Here is an 18,182-nt window from a genome sequence, read left to right on the forward strand (position 1 = left end):
TTCTTGGATTACCTGCATGGGAATAAAAGTCTTTTAATTGACATCAGTGACTTGGTTTCAAAAACCCAATGCATTATTCACATTTGCAGATTACACCTAACAAGAAGAGGCATTGGAATCAAAGGAGGCAGGTGCGAAATTGCAGAATGAGTTGGATAAATTAGTGAGCAGAACAATGACAGATGACATTTATTGCAGACAAATATAAAGGAAATGAAGGAAACATAGACGACAGATGTACCTGTTGAATGGTGTTGATTAAAGGTGAAGCTGAAAGAACATAGAACGTAGAACATAGAACAGTACAGCACAGTACAGGCCCTTCGGCCCATGATGTTGTGCCGAACCTTTAACCTACTCTAAGATCAAACTAACTACCTACCCTTCATTCTACTATCATCCGTGTACCTATCCAAGAGTCGCTTAAATGCCCCTAATGTATCTGCTTCTACTACCACCGCTGGCAGCGCATTCCACGCACCCACCACTCTCTGTGTAAAGAACCTACCTCTGACATCTCCCCGAAACCTTCCTCCAATCACCTTAAAATTATGCCCCCTGGTGATAGCCCTTTCCACCCTGGGAAAAAGTCTCTGGCTATCCACTCTATCTATGCCTCTCATCAACTTGTACCCCTCTATCAAGTCACCTCTCATCCTTCTTCGCTCCAATGAGAAAAGCCCTAGCTCCCTCAATCTTTCTTCGTAGGGCATGCCCTCCAGTCCAGGCAGCATCCTGGTAAATCTCCTCTGCACCCTCTCTAAAGCTTCCACATCCTTCCTATAATGAGGCGACCAGAACTGAACACAATATTCCAAGTGTGGTCGAACCTAGAAATTTTAGTAGACTTGATGCTCAACACACCCAGCCAATGCATTGCAGCAAACAACAAATGCAATATCATGCTGAGCTACATAACCAAGAATGTAGAATATAAGTAAGAGGGAGTCATGATTAAACTGTACAGTGTTCTGGTCAGACCACACCTTCCGTATTGCAACCAGTTCTGGTCACTAAGTCAGAAGGGAGATATTCAAGCATTGCTGGCAATGCAAATAAGAGTCACAAGTTGATCAGGACTGGGAGCTAGATCTTCCCTGCGGCCTTCTGAACCTCGCCGTCAGGCTCAGTTGGTGGTCAGAAGCTCACACTGGGCTGGAATTTTCATTTCCGCCACCAATGTGAACAATAGCAGTCTGCCCAGGTGGACCGCAAGTCGCAGAGCCACCACAATATTATATGCAATAGCTAATTTAAATGGCCAGGGCAAACCACCAATGACCCCCCCCCCCACCCCCACCCACTGATGACGTGGAGGGATGGATGGTCCGTCCCCGGCAATAGTGCAGGCGTCACTGCGCAGGCGCCAACACCATTTTTAAAGGGCTTCAAACCCTACATTGCAATTTAAATTTTTTAAGGAGTAATGATTCTGAAAAATGAAATAAAGTGATCCTAACCCTTTCCCAACAAACCCCCCCAATAAGCATAGAAGTAATTACCTGCCTTCTGCCCCCCCCAAAAAAACTTACCCTGTGCTTCCTCACCAACGTTCATCAACTTAAAACTTTAACCCTTCCCACCAACCCCCAGACCAATGAAATTAGTTTGACCCCACTCCCCGCGCCCCCACCCCCTAGACTGAAAAACTTACCTGCTCTCCCCTCCCCACCAGTGTTCTACCTTGGATACCCGGACAGGTACCCGAAGGTACGGGAGTGCCGACCACTGGCACCAATATCGCCCCGGAACAGATGGTGGGAGTGGGTAAGTAATTAATTCATTTATTTCAATAAATTAACATATTTAAATTTTGGACCCATCGCTGAGCGGCGGAGGGGCAGGGCCGCCATGAGGCAATATTGGGCCAGTCCTTCCCAACATCGAGAACTGTAGCAGGCCTCTTCCAGAGGCATTTTTCGGCATCCCCCACCATGACCCCCGCGTCGGTGGGTGGGGGGGGGGGGGCTTATAAAATCCAGCCCACTGTGTGGGAAACAGTCGCTGATTGTGATTTTCTCTGGCGCACCTAATTAATGGCCAAAGGGTTGGCTTGTCTTCCAATTAAGGACAACAGGCGGGCTTTTATAGCTGAAGGGCCAATCAGAGGGCTTCCAGCTCGAAAGAGGCAGCAGGCTGCAATGAAAGGTAAGTAAGGGAGAGGGCACTTCAAAATGGAAGCGCCTCTCTCCAACTTTTTAAAATTTAAATTAAAACATGTTTTTTGCAGGCAGGCCACCACTGTGGGGGTTGGGGGGCGCCCCTCTACAGGGCGGCCTGTGTCTGCTGCAGCACCCAGACAGGCAGGGAGGGACTCTAGGCCTGTCTGGAGACAGGGAGGGCCTCTGCCACAGGAAGGCCACCTCCCGGCGGTTAAAATAGCTCTTGCCACCTGCAGGATCCTGGAGGCTGATTGGAAAATACCACAGTTGGCCTCCTTTAAGCGCCATCAATAGGTCCTTATAGAGCCATGTTGGCTACCTGCAGTGTGGAGGCTGGTAACCCTACCGTTTCCACACCACCCCACCCCCCCCCACACCCCCCATCCCACTACCCCATTCTGCCTCCTTAAAAATGGCCAGGGGGCGAGATGGAGCTGGGGAACTGACATGCTGGCCCGGCAGGGCTTTTTTTTTGGTGCCCACCCACCTCTAATCCCAGCCCCAGCATGCGGTGAATGGAAGTTTTATCCCTTACAAGTCAATGCCGCACCTCCCAGAAACAGTGGTAACCTAATGTAACTGGGACTCTGCTGTTTCCATAGGGGTTCTGTTGGTGTCCCACTGAGACTAGCAGAACTCCTGTGGAAATTTTGGGCCAATATCCTGATCCATAGTTAACTTTGTTGAGAAAAATGCAGAGCATCTTTACAAGATAGTACACAACTTTCATTAGAACAGACTCTGTCCTAAGCTAGAGAATAGTGGAATGTATAAAAGCAGTTGTAACACTGTTGGCAACAGAGGATTTACTATGGATCCCCATAATTTTTAACGATGAGAAAGTGGCCAAAACTATAAAATATGGAGAATTTAAGCCTTTTTGCCAAACACCACAGGAAATTTATAAAGGTTTCTCACTAATTTACAAATAAGCCAAAATCATTCAATGGGGTAGCTGATACTAGAATGTATTTGAATAGCTGAAAAGGAAGTTAAAATCTGACCCTGCACTGCAACTTGCCAGATTCAGTTGCTGTATTTACAGTAATCCAGATTGTCCAATGTAGTAATCAGAGTAATGTAACCAAGTATGCGAAGTCTGGGAAGCGATCAGTTACATTAGGTTACCACTGTTTCTGGGAGTTGCGGCATTGACTTGTAAGGGATAAAGAAGTCTGGGAAGCTATCAGCAACAGAACATAATGCATAAGAACACAGTTTTGCCAACAGTTCATATGCTTAAAGTAGGGAAGTATTATTTATAAGGGGAAAAAATTGTGCTAGAAATGGACAATGCTTCTTTGCATTATTTCTAGACAGATTTTACAGTTGCTTAAAAGGACACCATATAATTGGAAGTTCTCTAACACTATGTCTTTGAATTTTAAAAAAATATTTAGGCATATCAAACATACTGGCAGATTCCCTCGATTATGAGAAATTAATTCCATCCTAAAATTGAATAGTGATTAGTTTTTTAAAAGTTCAAAATTGCAATCAGGATAGCAGGTTCCAAAAGCTTCTAAGTGACCGGAAAGATGGAAATAATAGCAAACTGAGATAAAGGCTCAATTTCTTTTTCAACTAGCAACTTGATATGTATGAAAAAGAATGGACATTTCTGAATGATCCCTACATGAAATCAGTAGAGTGGTATTGTAGTGTTTTGAAATTGCAATTGCATTGTACACTGTGTTCTCTGGAGGTTGCTGCAGAACACACATGCTAGAAAAGTGAATGTGAAACTAAAACAAACAGAATAAAAAGAGAAGCCTTTATGTTCAGCTGCTGCAGCCTTTGTCTCTCAGTCTTTGCTCATACCTTATACCAAACTTGGCTTGACCTCACTCAATTTCCAAGGACATCACAATGGCAATGTGATAAACAGAAAAAGGATGAAAACAAAATGGAAACATTGCTTTCAGGTATGAAAATTTTGGAACGTTTTTGTCTACTTTCACACACAGCATTTTAATGTGGAGACTGTATGAGAGACACACAGAGGAGTCTTGTACAGTGTATACTCACACACTGCTCTCTCCAAAATAACCATGCAATTAAACAAAAAAGTATAGAATCTTGGATCACTGCAAAGATGTTTCCTCTGAAAGGTACGCGATCCCAGATCCTTTATCACTGCATTGATGATCAGTATGGCACTGTCTATGCCCAACCTACCACCTTTTCATGTGCATTCAGAGCCATTATGGCATTCAGAGCCATTATGCCTATCCCCACATTGGCAAAAGTGGCTGTGACGTTTCGAAGGCGCGATGGCAGGTTTCGCAATCACGGATGACACAAGGGAAAAGGCCTTGCTTCTACACTGTGGAGGTGAAGAATTAGAAGATATCTTTGAAACACTTACACCTGAGTAAAATGCCTACAACTCAGCAAAAATGCACTGACAACCTACTTTATGGCCAAGAAAAACACCATATACAAAGCCATTGTCTTCTGGCGCACTAAGCAAGAAGGTAGTTATGAAAAAGGACAAAGATGGATTGGAAATAAAAGTACTGAATTGGGGGAAGGCCGTTTTCAATATGATAAAACAGGACCTAGCCAAAGTGGACTGGGAGCAGCTACCTGTAGGAAAGTCTACAACAATCCAGTGGGAGTAATTCAAAAAGGAAATAGTGAGCGTTCAGGGCCAACATGTTCCTGTAAAGGTGAAGGGTAGGACCAAAAAGTCCAGGGAACCATGGATGTCAAGGGATATATCCGGAAAAAAAAGGAGGCTTATGGCAGATTCAGAGCACAGAAAACAGCGGAGGCCCTAGAGGAGTATAGAAAGTGTAGCATAGAGGTTACTTGAAAAAATAATGAGGAGAGCGAAGGAGGGGCATGAAAAAACACTGGCGGGCAAGATAAAGGAAAATCCTAAGGCATTTTATAAGTATATTAAGGGCAAGAGGATAACCAGGAGAAGAGTAGGGCCCATTAGGGACCAAAGTGGCAATCTTTGTGTGGAGCCAGAAGACGTAGGTGAGGTTTTAAATGATTACTTTTCATCTGTGTTCACTATGGAGAAGGTCAATGTAGGTGTAGAGATCATGGAGGGGGATTGTGATATACTTGAACAAATTAGCATTGAAAGGGAGGAGGTATTAGCGGTTTTGGCGGGCTTAAAAGTGGATAAATCCCCAGGCCCAAATGAGATACATCCCAGGCTGCTATGTGAGGCAAGGGAGGAGATAGCAGAGGCTCTGACACAAATTTTCAAATCCTCTCTGGCCACAGGAGAGGTGCCAGAGGACTAGAGGACAGCGAATGTAGTACCATTATTCAAGAAGGGTAGCAGGGATAGACCAGGTAATTACAGGCCAGTGAGTCTAACATCAGTGGTAGGGAAACTATTGGAAAAAATTCTGAGGGACAAGATTAATCTCCACTTGGAGAGGCAGGGATTAATCAAGGATCGTCGCATGGCTTTGTCAGGTGGAGATCATGTCTAACAAATTTAATTGAATTTTTCGAGGCGGTGACTAGATGCATCGATGAGGGTAAAGCAGTTGATGTAGTCCACATGGACTTCAGTAAGGCTTTTGATTAGGTCCCGCATGGGAGATTGGTTAAGAAGGTAAGAGCCCATGGGATCCAGTGCAATTTGGCAAATTGGATCCAAAATTGGCCCAGTGACAGGAGGCAGAGGGTGATGGTCAAGGGTTGTTTTTGCGATTGGAAGCCTGTGACCAATGGTGTACGACAGGGATCGGTGCTGGGACCCTTGCTGTTTGTAGTGTACATTAATGATTTAGACGTAAATATAGATGGTATAATCAGGAAGTTCGCAGATGACACGAAAATTGGTGGTGTTGTAAATAGCAAGGAGGAAAGCCTTAAATTACTGGACGATATAGATGGGCTGGTAAGATGGGCAGAGGAAAGGCAAATGGAATTTAATCCTGAGAAGTGTGAGGTGCTGAATTTTGGGAGGACTAACAGGGCAAGGGAATATACAATGGACCCGAGGAAGTACAGAAGGTCAGAGGGACAAAGAACAAAGAACAGTACAGCACAGGAACAGGCCATTCGGCCCTCCAAGCCTGCGCCGATCTTGATGCCTGCCTAAACTAAAACCTTCTGCACTTCCGGGGTCCGTATCCCTCTATTCCCATCCTATTCATGTATTTGTCAAGATGTCTCTTAAATGTCTCTATGGTACCTGCTTCCACCACCTCCCCCGGCAACAAGTTCCAGGCACTCACCACCCTCTGTGTAAAGAACTTGCCTCGCACATCCCCTCTAAACTTTGCTCCTCTCACCTTAAACCTATGTCCCCTAGTAACTGACTCTTCCACCCTGGGAAAATGCTTCTGACTATCCACTCTGTCCGTGCCGCTCATAACTTTGTAAACCTCTATCATGTCGCCTCTCCACCTCCGTCGTTCCAGTGAAAACAATCCGAGTTTTTCCAACCTCTCCTCGTAGCTCCATGCCCTCACAAAACCATGCTGCCTCTTGCTAACAAGTCCATTTGTTTCCAAATGGGAGTAAATCCTGTCCCGAATAATCCTCTCTAATAATTTCCCTACCACTGATGTAAGGCTCACCGGCCTATAATTTCCTGGATTATCCTTGCCACACTTCTTAAACAAAGGAACAACATTGGCTATTCTCCAGTCCTCTGGGACCTCACCTGTAGCCAATGAGAATGCAAAGATTTGTGTCAAGGCCCCAGCAATTTCTTCCCTTGCCTCCCTCAGTGTTCTAGGGTAGATCCCATCAGGCCCTGGGGACTTATCTACCTTAATGCTTTGCAAGACACCCAACACTTCCTCCTTTTTTCCTTGGTGTACTTGTCCATAGATCACTGAAGGCAGCAGCACAGGTAGATAAGGTGGTTATGGGATACTTGTCTTTATTAGCCAAGGCATAGAATATAACAGCAGGGAGGTTATGATGGAGCTGTATAAAATTCTAGTTCGGCCACATCTGGAGTACTGTGTCCAGTTATGATCGCCACACTATTGGAAGGATTTGATTGCACTGGAGAGGGTGCAGAGGAGATTCACCAGGATGTTGCCTGGGCTGGAGTATTTCAGCTATGAAGAGAGACTGGATAGGCTAGGGTTGTTTTCCTTAGAGCAGAGAAGGCTGAGGGGGGACCTGACTGAGGTGTACAAAATTATGAGGGGCGTAGATAGGAAAAAACTTTTTCCGTTAGCGCAGATGTCAATAACTAGGGAGCATAGAATTAAGATAAGGTTTAGAGGGGATTTGAGGAAAAATGTTTTCACCCAGAGGGCGGTTGGAATCTGAAACGCACTGCCTGAGGGGGTGGCAGAGGCAGGAACCCTCACAACATTTAAGAACTATTTAGATGAGCACTTGAAACATTATATCATACAAGGCTTTGGGCCAAGTGTTGGAAAATGGGATTAGAATAAGGTACTTGATGGCCGGCATGGACATGATGGGCCGAAGGGCCTGTTTCTGTGCTGGATAACTCTAAGATTCTATGACTCTATGACAAACGAGATAATTGACCAATATTGCACGTGTCTGAGGCAACTAGCAACCAAATGTGACTTTGGTGATGCTGAACATGTCGAACGGGAAAATCAAAACACAAGTAGTTGAAGGCTGTCTCTCCAGTCAACTACGCAGAAAAGCACTGGAGAAAGACAGAAAGCTGTCAGAGCTGTTGGAGTTAGCAAGATCACTATCGCTCTCAGAGTTCAGAGCTACTGAAGTTGAGGCTAACAGTAACTAACACACACCAAATTCAACTCCTGTGAACATTATTCATCGCTCATGTGCCAGGAAACCATTTGCAAAACAACAACAGCGATCTCACAAACAGAGCTGCGACTTATCCAAAGAATGTTTCCACTGTGGCGGTGATTAGCCAGACCAAACAGTGTAAAGCCTATGGAAAACCCACCACTTTGCTGGTGTTTGTCGCTCATCAGCAAAATCAACTAAGACCAATGCCAACAGAAGGGTGCCACGCATATGTACCACAGCAAAAAAGGCAAGAGAATGTAGCTAATGTAGAGGTGGATGATCCTTTTGAGCTGTCTCTCAGACACAACAAACAGCCACGTGTGATGGTGACCATAGACACAGGAGTTTCTGTCAATGACATGGGAGACAAAACATTCAACCAACGTCAGGATTGCCCCATTCTCTGCAAACCAGGGAATACGAAAATTTTCCCTCACAACAGTGACAAACTACTGAAAATCCTAGCAACGTTTGAAATGCCAGTCTCATTCAAAGACACTAGAATGAAAGCTGTATTCTGTGCCATATTTGGAGAATGTGACACGCTTAGCAGTTTCCACTCAGCAACAGATCTGGACATAATTGCAGTCACATACGCGATTCCTCCGCATAACAATAACATTCTCAAACTGTATGCTGGTCACTTCACTTGTATTAGCAAGCTGAAAGGTATTACATTCAAGCTTCATGTGGGCCCTAATGTGCCCCCAGTTGCACATCAACTGCGGCAGACACCATTTCATGTCAGGAAACAGACAGAGAAGGAACTTCAGTACCTACTTGACCTTGACATTATTGAGAAAGTTGGGGATAAGCCTATCCCTTGGGTCTCACCCATACAAGTTATCAAGAAACCCAAGAGCGAGAACCGGATTAGAATCTGCGTTGGTATGCGATCACCAAACAAAGCCACAGAACGAGAAAGATACTTGACACTGACAATTGATGATGTCATAGAGAAAGTGAATGGTTCTAAACATTTTGCTAAATTTGACCTTAATGCAGGCTACCATCAAATCGAGCTTGCAGAAGAATTGAGATATCTTACTGTATTCTCTACTCATGTCGGACGTTTCCAATACAAGAGGCTCAACTTTGGAGTCAGTTCAGCAGCTGCGGTATTTCAGCACTTGATTCAATCTGCACTTCAAGGACTTGAAGGCACACTGAACATCAGTGATGGCATTCTCATCTACCGAAAGTGAACTCCAGACACACCTACATGCATGCCTACAATGTCTCAGAGAACATAACCTCACCTTGAACAAAGATAAGTGTTTGTTCAATGAAAGCAGAATGGAATTCTTCAGTCAGGTGTTCAGTGGTGAAGGAGTATAACCTGATCCACAGAAAGTTGAAGCCATAACAAATGCTGCAGATCCTACAAATGTACAAGAAGTCCAGAGTCTGCTAGGGCTCATCATGTACTGCAGTTGCTTCATTCCACCTCACTATGTTATTTGCCCCCCTATGCAATCAGACAAAAGAGACCATGAAGTGGGAATGGACTAAATCACACAAACAGGTAGTACACCAGATCAAATGTTTGTCATCAAGTTGCACAAGTGCCTATTTCAACCTTGAGAAAACCATCCAGCTATTTGTGGATGAAAGCCTGGTTGGCTTAGGTACAGTTCTCATCCAGAAAGACAAGTAACCCATCAATCGTTGCAATGGCAAGCAGATCATTAACACCCATAGAGCAATGTTATTCGCAAACAGAGAGAGAAGCACTGTCAATCACATGGGGCATCTTACACTTTCATCTCTACTTACAAGCAAATTTAAAGTAATAACAGATCATAGACCACTAGTGAGCTTGTTCAACAATCCACATAGCAAAACATCCACTCAAGTAGAACGTTGGATACACAAACTACAAGAATACAAGTTCCAGGTTGAGTATCACCCTGGCAAGCTCAACCTAGCGGACTATCTTTCACGACATCCACTGCTGTCAGTCCTGCTAATCGTGAAGAAAAGGATGCCGAACAACATCTTAACTATGTAAGCATAAATGCGGTGCCAAAGTCACTAAAACTAGCTGACATCAAAGCAGCAACAAAACAACATGAGGCTTTGCAATCATGTATGAAGGCTATTGAATGACAAAAACTGGAAAGACGTGATCAAGAAAACGTCTACAAGCGTAATTGCTCACATGCTACAAGGTCTTCCCAATGTTCGAAATAAGGTGTTACAAACACATATGATGTCATATTACGCAACAACTGTATTGTCATTCCACACTCATTGGGCTGAATTTTACAGGCTCCTCGACGCCGCGAGTCGTGGCGCAGGGGCTGGTAAAATTCTGCAGGGAGAGGCCCACCTCGACCCATGACGTCGAGAAGGGCACGCCGCATATTACTGGCAGCGGGGGGACCTTGGTGCGACCACCTAGCCGCCTGTTGGCAGGCTCTTCGTATATATATATATTTAAATTAACATTATGTAAATGTACTCACCTGCAGGCGGCGGCCATCCACGCTGATTTACGGCCGCCATTCGTGCTTCGTGCGCCTTCAGAACTCCGTACGGAGTTCCGAGGCAAGAACCTGGTGGGGAGGGGGAGGAATAAAATTTTCAGGGTGGGAGGGGGTGGAGGAGTGGGGAAAACAATTTTGATTGGTTGTGTGAATGGTGGGAAGGGTTGAAGGGCAAAAGTTTGAAGGTTGCGAAGTAAAGTCCGGTTAGGGAAAAAGGCATTTTTTGGTTATCCCGGGAAATATAATTACCATTGTGGGGGGGTGGGGGTAGTAGTTGGTGAAGGGCCTCAATCACAAGTTTTTATTTACGAAAAATTAATAATGCTACACCTTTAAAAATTGTAATTTCATTTAAGGGCTTAAAGCCCTTTACAAATGGTGCCAGTGCCTGCACAGTGCCACCGGACACCATTGCCGGGGATGCGGCGGCTGCCCCCTCTATGGCATCGGGGCTGTCCGTTCTGCTCCCACTATTTAAATAAGCCCCCATGCATCATATCGTGGGGGCCTCCTCAGCGGCACTTCCGTGTCAGAAAGCTGCTGAGTTGAAAGCACACCACCACGGAGCGTGGTGCGCAATTAAAATTTAGCCCATTGAGGGAATGTTCTATCAATATAACACATGAAGGACAACAGGGAATTGTCAAGACCAAACAGCTCCTTCAGAAAAAGGTATGGTTCCCAGGAACTGACTGTATGGTAGAGCACAAAATCAATCGGTATTTGCCATGTCAAGCAACCACAATGTCAAATCTTCATAATCCTCTCAAGATGCCCAAACTATCTGCAGGACCATGGATTGAAGTCACAGATTTACCCACTGAAAACTACAGCAGATTCTCAATCGTGGAATTAGTTATGTCAACTTCAACTAAAGCAGCCATCACAAAGCTTGACCAGATCTTCACTTTGTTTGGAATCCCTCAAACTGTAAGAAGTGACTAGGATCCCCATTCAACAGTGATAAATTCAGTAAATTTGCAAACTATCTCGGGATCACTCATAGGAAAATCACACCAAGAGTTAATGGCGAAGTCAAGAGATTTATGCAAACCTTGAAAAAAGTGATACAGCTACAGCTGTGAACAAGTCATGGAAGCAAGAGCTGTATCACTTCATAATTACAGAGCTTGACTACGGAAAAACCTCCAGCTACACTCAACTTTACACATCCTGTCCGCACATGTCTTCCTGAGCTACCCTGCAGAGCTAATGATCAACATGTACAAGAGCGTAAACGAGAACAGAAGGATCGAATGAAAGTACAAGCAGAGCAAAACGTGAAAGCTAGGAGATAAAGTACTTGTGAAACATGATGGTCATATTGGAAAACAAGCAACCCCTTATGGCATCCTACCATTTGTTGTGACCAACGCAAAATAATCAATGATCATTCTAAGCACGGTTCACAAATCATCACAAGAAATGTGCCATACTTCAAAGCACTGAAAACACCACTCAAAGCATTGAATCCGATTCTGACATCGACACCTCAGATGAAGAACATGAGTCAAATGAGACTACATCTGATGTCAAACGATATCCTATTCATGAGAAAAAACACCCACCATGCTTAAGTGACTACGTTATGACATGAACTATCTATGTTTAAGTTTATCGTTTACATTTTTGGAAACAAACCACTGAAACAGTGGCAGCACAGTGGCGCAGTGGTTAGCACCGCATCCTCACAGCTCCAGCAACCCAGGTTCAGTTCTGGATACTGCCTGTGCGGAGTTTGCAAGTTCTCCCTGTTTCTGCGTGGGTTTCCACTGGGTGCTCCGGTTTCCTCCCACAGCCAAAGATTTGCAGGTTGATAGGTAAATAGTCCATTGTAAATTGCCCCTAGTGTAGGTAGGTGGTAGGAGAATGGTGGGGATGTGGTAGAGAATATGGGGTGAATGTAGGATTAGTATAAATGGGTGGTTGTTGATCGGCACAGACTCTGTGGGCCGAGGGGCCTGTTTCAGTGCTGTATCTCTAAATAAATAAACATGCTATGTCTCTCATTTACTAAGAAGGGGAGGGATGTAGTGTTGCAGTATTTTGAAATTGCAATTACATTGTAGAATCTGCCGTAGAACACACATGCTAGCAAAGAGAAAGAGAAACAAAAACAGACAGAATAAAAGGAGAAGCCTTTACGTTCAGCTGCTGCAGTCTTTGTCTCAAATAAAAACAAAGTTCTGGGAATACTCAGCAAGACTGACAGCATCTATGGAGAGAGAAACAGAGTTAACAGCCAGGATTTTGTGTGGCCCCCTGAGGTCGCTCGGAGTTGTGGGGTGGGGGTGGTCACAGAGTATCATGATGGGTAGCAGGAGAGTGGAAGGCCCATTGGCAAGCAATATTCCTGAGGGCGGGATAGGCCAATGACAGTCTTCCCGCCCAGAGGCTGTAAGGCCTTTAAATGACCTATTAACAGCCAATTAAGGACCTCTTCCAGCAGCAGGAGGTGCCTCTGCCACGCGGGAAAGATGCCTTGTAACTCAAGGTGCCCTTGTGGCGGGGTTCCTTCTTTGTGGCAACTTGTGGGAACCACTTTATCCATGGGACCACCTTCCCCTGGACTGCATAACGACCCTCCAAGCAGCCCTCTTACCGGGGCTTTCTGGACTGGCCCCGGCAACCCCACCTCACTTACCGGAGGTCTGGGGTTCCACTGCTGAGGTCTGAGGCCTCTGCAATACTGGTAGTGGCCACCATTCACGGTGGCGCTGTTGATACTGCTGAGCTGCCGGCCCTCAGCTCTTGGAGGCAGGATCCCTGCCTTCAAAGGGACAGGGATCCCAGCTCATGAAACTTAGAAGTAAAAAGACAAGAGGATCACTCTTGCTGGGAGGGGGTGGAGGTGTGGGGGGGGGGCTTTATGTTGTCTGATGCAACATAAATGAGATGCTGAAGATATCTAACAGGTTTATTCACAGTTAAACTATATGTACAGTACAGAGCAAACTATTTGCAAAACCTTCCTCTAGGTGTTACAGTTGCAGAGTGACCCTGGCGTGTAGTCAAATGACTACATCCTGGTACTGAGCTCATTAGCATACTGAGCTCTTAAATGGACATCACTCTTTAGATGACCATACAACATCCCCTTTCTTTCCAAAGATAAGTCTCGTATACCACAAGTAAAAACACATAAAATTAGATAACATCAAAACTAGTTATACAGGATATAGATTATAAAATTTACAAGTATAGATGCTTAAGAGTCCATATATTGTTTCAGTGGTTTGACAACTCTTCCAGATCTGGTTATGATATAACCTTCTGGGGATGTGGATTTCACCCTTGGTTGTTTTTGGTTTGCATGCATGTTGTCAATGTGTTGATTGTTGTCCTGTTGTTCCATCATAACCTCATCATCAGAGTGTGGTCTTTCGAGTCCACTGTGCACAATTGAAGTTGGCTTTGATTTCTTCTCAACATCGCTCCGCTATATGTTGTAATCTCATAGGGCCTAGGCATACTTTGGATAACTTTGCAGGTAACCATGTTCTCATTCTGGGGTGTATGACCCTGACATTTGTCCTATGTATAGCTGAGGTAGTTCCGCCACTGCATGTCGGTCATGCACCATCTTTATTCTGTCCTATTTTTCGAGCAGTGCCTCCTGCATCTCAGAGAATTTGGACTGATGATGGCTTGGCAGAGTCGTTCATACTTGCCTGCCAAACATGATCTCTGCTGGTAACGGTGAGTCCAAATCCATAGGTGTAGCTCTGAGGTGGAGCATGGCAACACGAAAATCTTGTTTCATTGTCCTACACTTCAGGATAAGTGATTTGACTGTGCAAACCATTCGCTCACAAAGACCAATACTCTACCACTAGTGAGGGCATCACATATTCTGAAAGGTTTGCGCCTATACTTCGGCCCAATGTCAGAAATGATTTATTCAGCTGCACCGAATAGACTGAATATCGCACTCAATGTGTCTGCGACAACTGTGCTTGAAGTGTCTTTTACCTGTCTAACAATTGGAAATTTGGAGAAATAATCAGTGACTAAGATAGAGTCGTCTCCATTAATGGAAAATAGATCAGTGGTGATTTTGGAACAAGGAACTGATGAATCTCACGAGGCATCTCTTTTACTGTATCCAACCAACCTTCAATGATGACTCTCCACAGTGCCTTCAGTTGTGGGTCATTGGCTGTTTCTGATTGTAGTTGGTCACATTTGTTCTGACCGAAATGCAATAAATCGATTTTGAGCACATCTTCCACCTCGATGTCCATGCTGCCTATTTGTAGATCCAGTGGGACTTCTTTATTCTTGCTCTGGTTTGGCAATCTGCTCAGCGTATCCGAAGTGACCATTTTGGTACCCAGTTTGTAGCAGACGTCGAAGTCATACCCCTGTACTTTCACTAAGAGTCGCTGTAGTCAAGGTGGTACTTGTCAATGGTTTGCGCCAGATCATCTGCAGTGGTGTGTGGTCGGTTTTCACCGTGAACTGCTTACCGAACGGGTAGCTGTGGAACCTTGTGATCGCAAATATCAGAGAAAGTGTTTCACGCTCTATGTTTGAGTAATTGGATTGTGCTGAGAATAAACATTTGGACCCGAATGCAATTGGTTTGCCATCTTGCAGGATGCATGCTCCTAGCCCTTTCTGTGAGGCATTGACTTCCAGGATTGTCTTCTTCCTTGGATCATAGTACTGCAGGGTACAGTTTCTGCTGACAATGCTTGTTTGAGAGACTCAAACATATGTTGATGGTCCTCCTGCCATAGAAATGGTACATCTTTCTTTAAGAGCGCTCTCTGTGATGATACTTTGTCAGAAAAGTTTGGAATGTATGGTGCCAAGAAGTTGAAAGATCCAAGACAACTCTGGAGGTCTTCCTTGTCTTGTGGAGTCGGCACATGCCTTACATTTTCGACATTGCCTAGGTCAGGATGGATTTCGCAACTTGAGTAGATGGAGACAAAGAAATTGATCTGACTTACATTCACCTGGCACTTCTTGCAGTTAAAAACGAGCCCTTCACAACGAGCTACTGCCATCAGTGAATGAAGATTTCGATTGTGCTCTTCTTTGGTTTTGCCCATTACTGCAATATCATCGTCAATGCATATATATCCAGGCATGTTTTCTATAATTTTGTCCATATGCTGCTGAAACAGATCTTGACTGACTGATAAGCCAAAAGTTAGTCGCTGGAAGCAATATCTTCCAAATGGTGTCCTTAGGGGGTGACTTCTTGAGATTCCTTAGCTAGTTGTAGCCACCAATATCCATGTTTAGCATCCAACTTTGGAGAAGAATTTGGCTCCTGTGAACTTGGGATTTAATTCCTCTAATGTTGGAATCTTGTGGCAGCATCTCTTTAGGGAGAGGTTTAGATACCTCGGATCTAGACATACCCTGATTGCTCCATCTTCCTTCAGTACGCAAGTAATTGAGCTGCACCAGTCTGTGTGATGATGCACATGATGGATGATGCCATTGCGTTCCATGTCATCAAACTCGCGCTTAAACTTTTCTTGTAAGTGCAGTGTGCACTTTCTGGGAGGGTCGATTGATGGAATTGCATCTTCTCTGAGGTGCAGTACAGCATCGCCTTTGAAATCTCCTATGACATTGAGCCTGTCCAGGTACATTTGTTGTAGGTCATGGACTGAATCAATGTGGGTACCCTTGGTCTCTTCTGCTGTAATTGGTACCTTGGTGACCGCTAGGATAGTCACGATGTTGAGGTCCTTACACGCTGGCAGTCCTGCCACTGCTGGTCCACTCATGTCTACCAGGTAAAATATTTGTAGTTTCCATGCCAACTTGCCATAACTACATTGCATTATTAGTGTGCCACTGCAAGGGATGGGTAACCCATTGTCTGCAGATAACTGCAGTTGTCGGTTGTATCATTAATTTCCAATGACTCTGGTACATATCCTTCAGGATTCGGACTGGTCGGATATTTGCACTAGCTCTGGTGTGAATCTTAACCCTGAGTGTGTGTTTGCCAACTTTCTATGGGCACGTGATAAAAAGAACAAAGAACAAAGATAATTACAGCACAGGAACAGGCCCTTCGGCCCTCCAAGCCTGCGCCGATCCAGATCCTCTCTCTAAACATGTCGCCTATTTTCTAAGCTTCTGTATCTCTTTTCTTCCTGCCCATTCATGTATCTGTCTAGATACATCTTAAAAGACTCCATCGTGCCCGCATCTACCACCTCCGCTGGCAATGCGTTCCAGGTGCCCAGATGTTAATGGTAGCAAAAGCTTCTAATTATTTTACTTCATCAGCATGATGTGTCAAGTTCACAATGTGAAACACCTGCTTGTCTTCTGACTGAGAACTGGTTCGCTCTGAGTCTTGTCTCAGGTCTATTTCACTGTGGACTTTGTGAAGCGGCCTGTGTTTTTGCAGGTCTCTGGCTCTTTCCTTGCTGCTGTTGCCCTGTTGCTGTGCCTGTTTTCTGTTTGTCTGAATCCTGCTGTAACTTCTGGCTGCATCTTTGGTCCTCTTCAGATAAGCCAGAGGTATTCATTCTGTATAATCCCTCATTTCCAACTGCTATCATTATTTTTAGAGTTTCCTTCTCTGGTTCTACAATTATTTGGTCTGTGAAGCATAACTGCATTCTTTGAAAAGTTTAAACTCAGATAGGATATCAATTGGCTTTCCAGTTCATTCTGGGAAATTTGGTATCCATCTTTCTGCTGTTCTTTTGCTTAAAACTTGCTTTAAGATTTGTTCTATAACTCTGCACTGTTTCCCCTTGAAGAAACTCTCTGTTATTCAGATTGGATGCTTTGATGGAGCAGAGCAGGTGTTTTGCAGTGCTCTCTCTTTATTTTGCTTGCAGCACTTAACTTTGTCTGTTTGCACAGCTGTTCAGTCGGCAGTTCAATTGCTTTTTTCGCTACAGTTTGTTAATGTTTTTTACGCTTAAGTGGTTTAATGATTTTTTTAAAACTTTGGCTGCGTGAAGGGAGACTCCGTAGTGATCCGGGTTTTCCCACACTTTTGCTATTGGACGCCTCCTGTAATGGTGCTGACCTTGATCAGCCTGGGAGAGGAATTGGGTTTTTCCCCATTTTTTCTCTCCCACAGAGCCTTTGAGAAAAGATCAAGCTTTTAAGCACTTCAAAGCTTGATTTTTTTTTAAGGTCAGTATCCCTCAACCATCAGCACAATGACTCACCTAATCGCTGGAATTTATTTGCAGCCTGTTGTTCTGTGATCTGTCTTCTACAGTTGGAGATAAGTTGTTTCTTCTTTCCACTTTTTGGGCCAGTATTTCTTTTAAACTTGCTCTCACTTTTAGCTGTAAGAAGGGTAATTTTCAAAGCTGTTTTACCTGTGGTCTTCAAACTTAGACTTTGTTCTTTTCACCACTACTGCCACCTTATAATGAGTTCTTTATGTTGTCTGATGCAACATAAGAGATGTGAGGAGTCCAATTATGCTGAAGATCTTATTATGACCAAGGCGGGAGTAATGCACTGTTAATTCAGTCCCATTACTCCACAAGTCACAGCATATTAGTAAAGTTTCCCACAGACTGGAAATTAGCCAATTTAAACACCATATTTAGTCTCCAGAATGAAACACACTAAACCAGGTTTATTTAAACAACAACAAATAACTGTTCATTAATAAATCAATTTTAAACAGTAACGAGATAAATTTATATGTATGAACAGATTTTATAACTTCTTATTCTTCCTAACCCTCAAGCACACACATACATTCAAAACCCAATGGTTAACTGGTTTTAAAATGATGTTTTAAATTAGAACTGTTTCTTAGGAATAATAAAATAACTGGGTTGTAACT

Source organism: Heterodontus francisci, chromosome 2, assembly GCF_036365525.1.
Source record: "Heterodontus francisci isolate sHetFra1 chromosome 2, sHetFra1.hap1, whole genome shotgun sequence".
NCBI classification, from domain to species: domain Eukaryota; kingdom Metazoa; phylum Chordata; class Chondrichthyes; order Heterodontiformes; family Heterodontidae; genus Heterodontus; species Heterodontus francisci.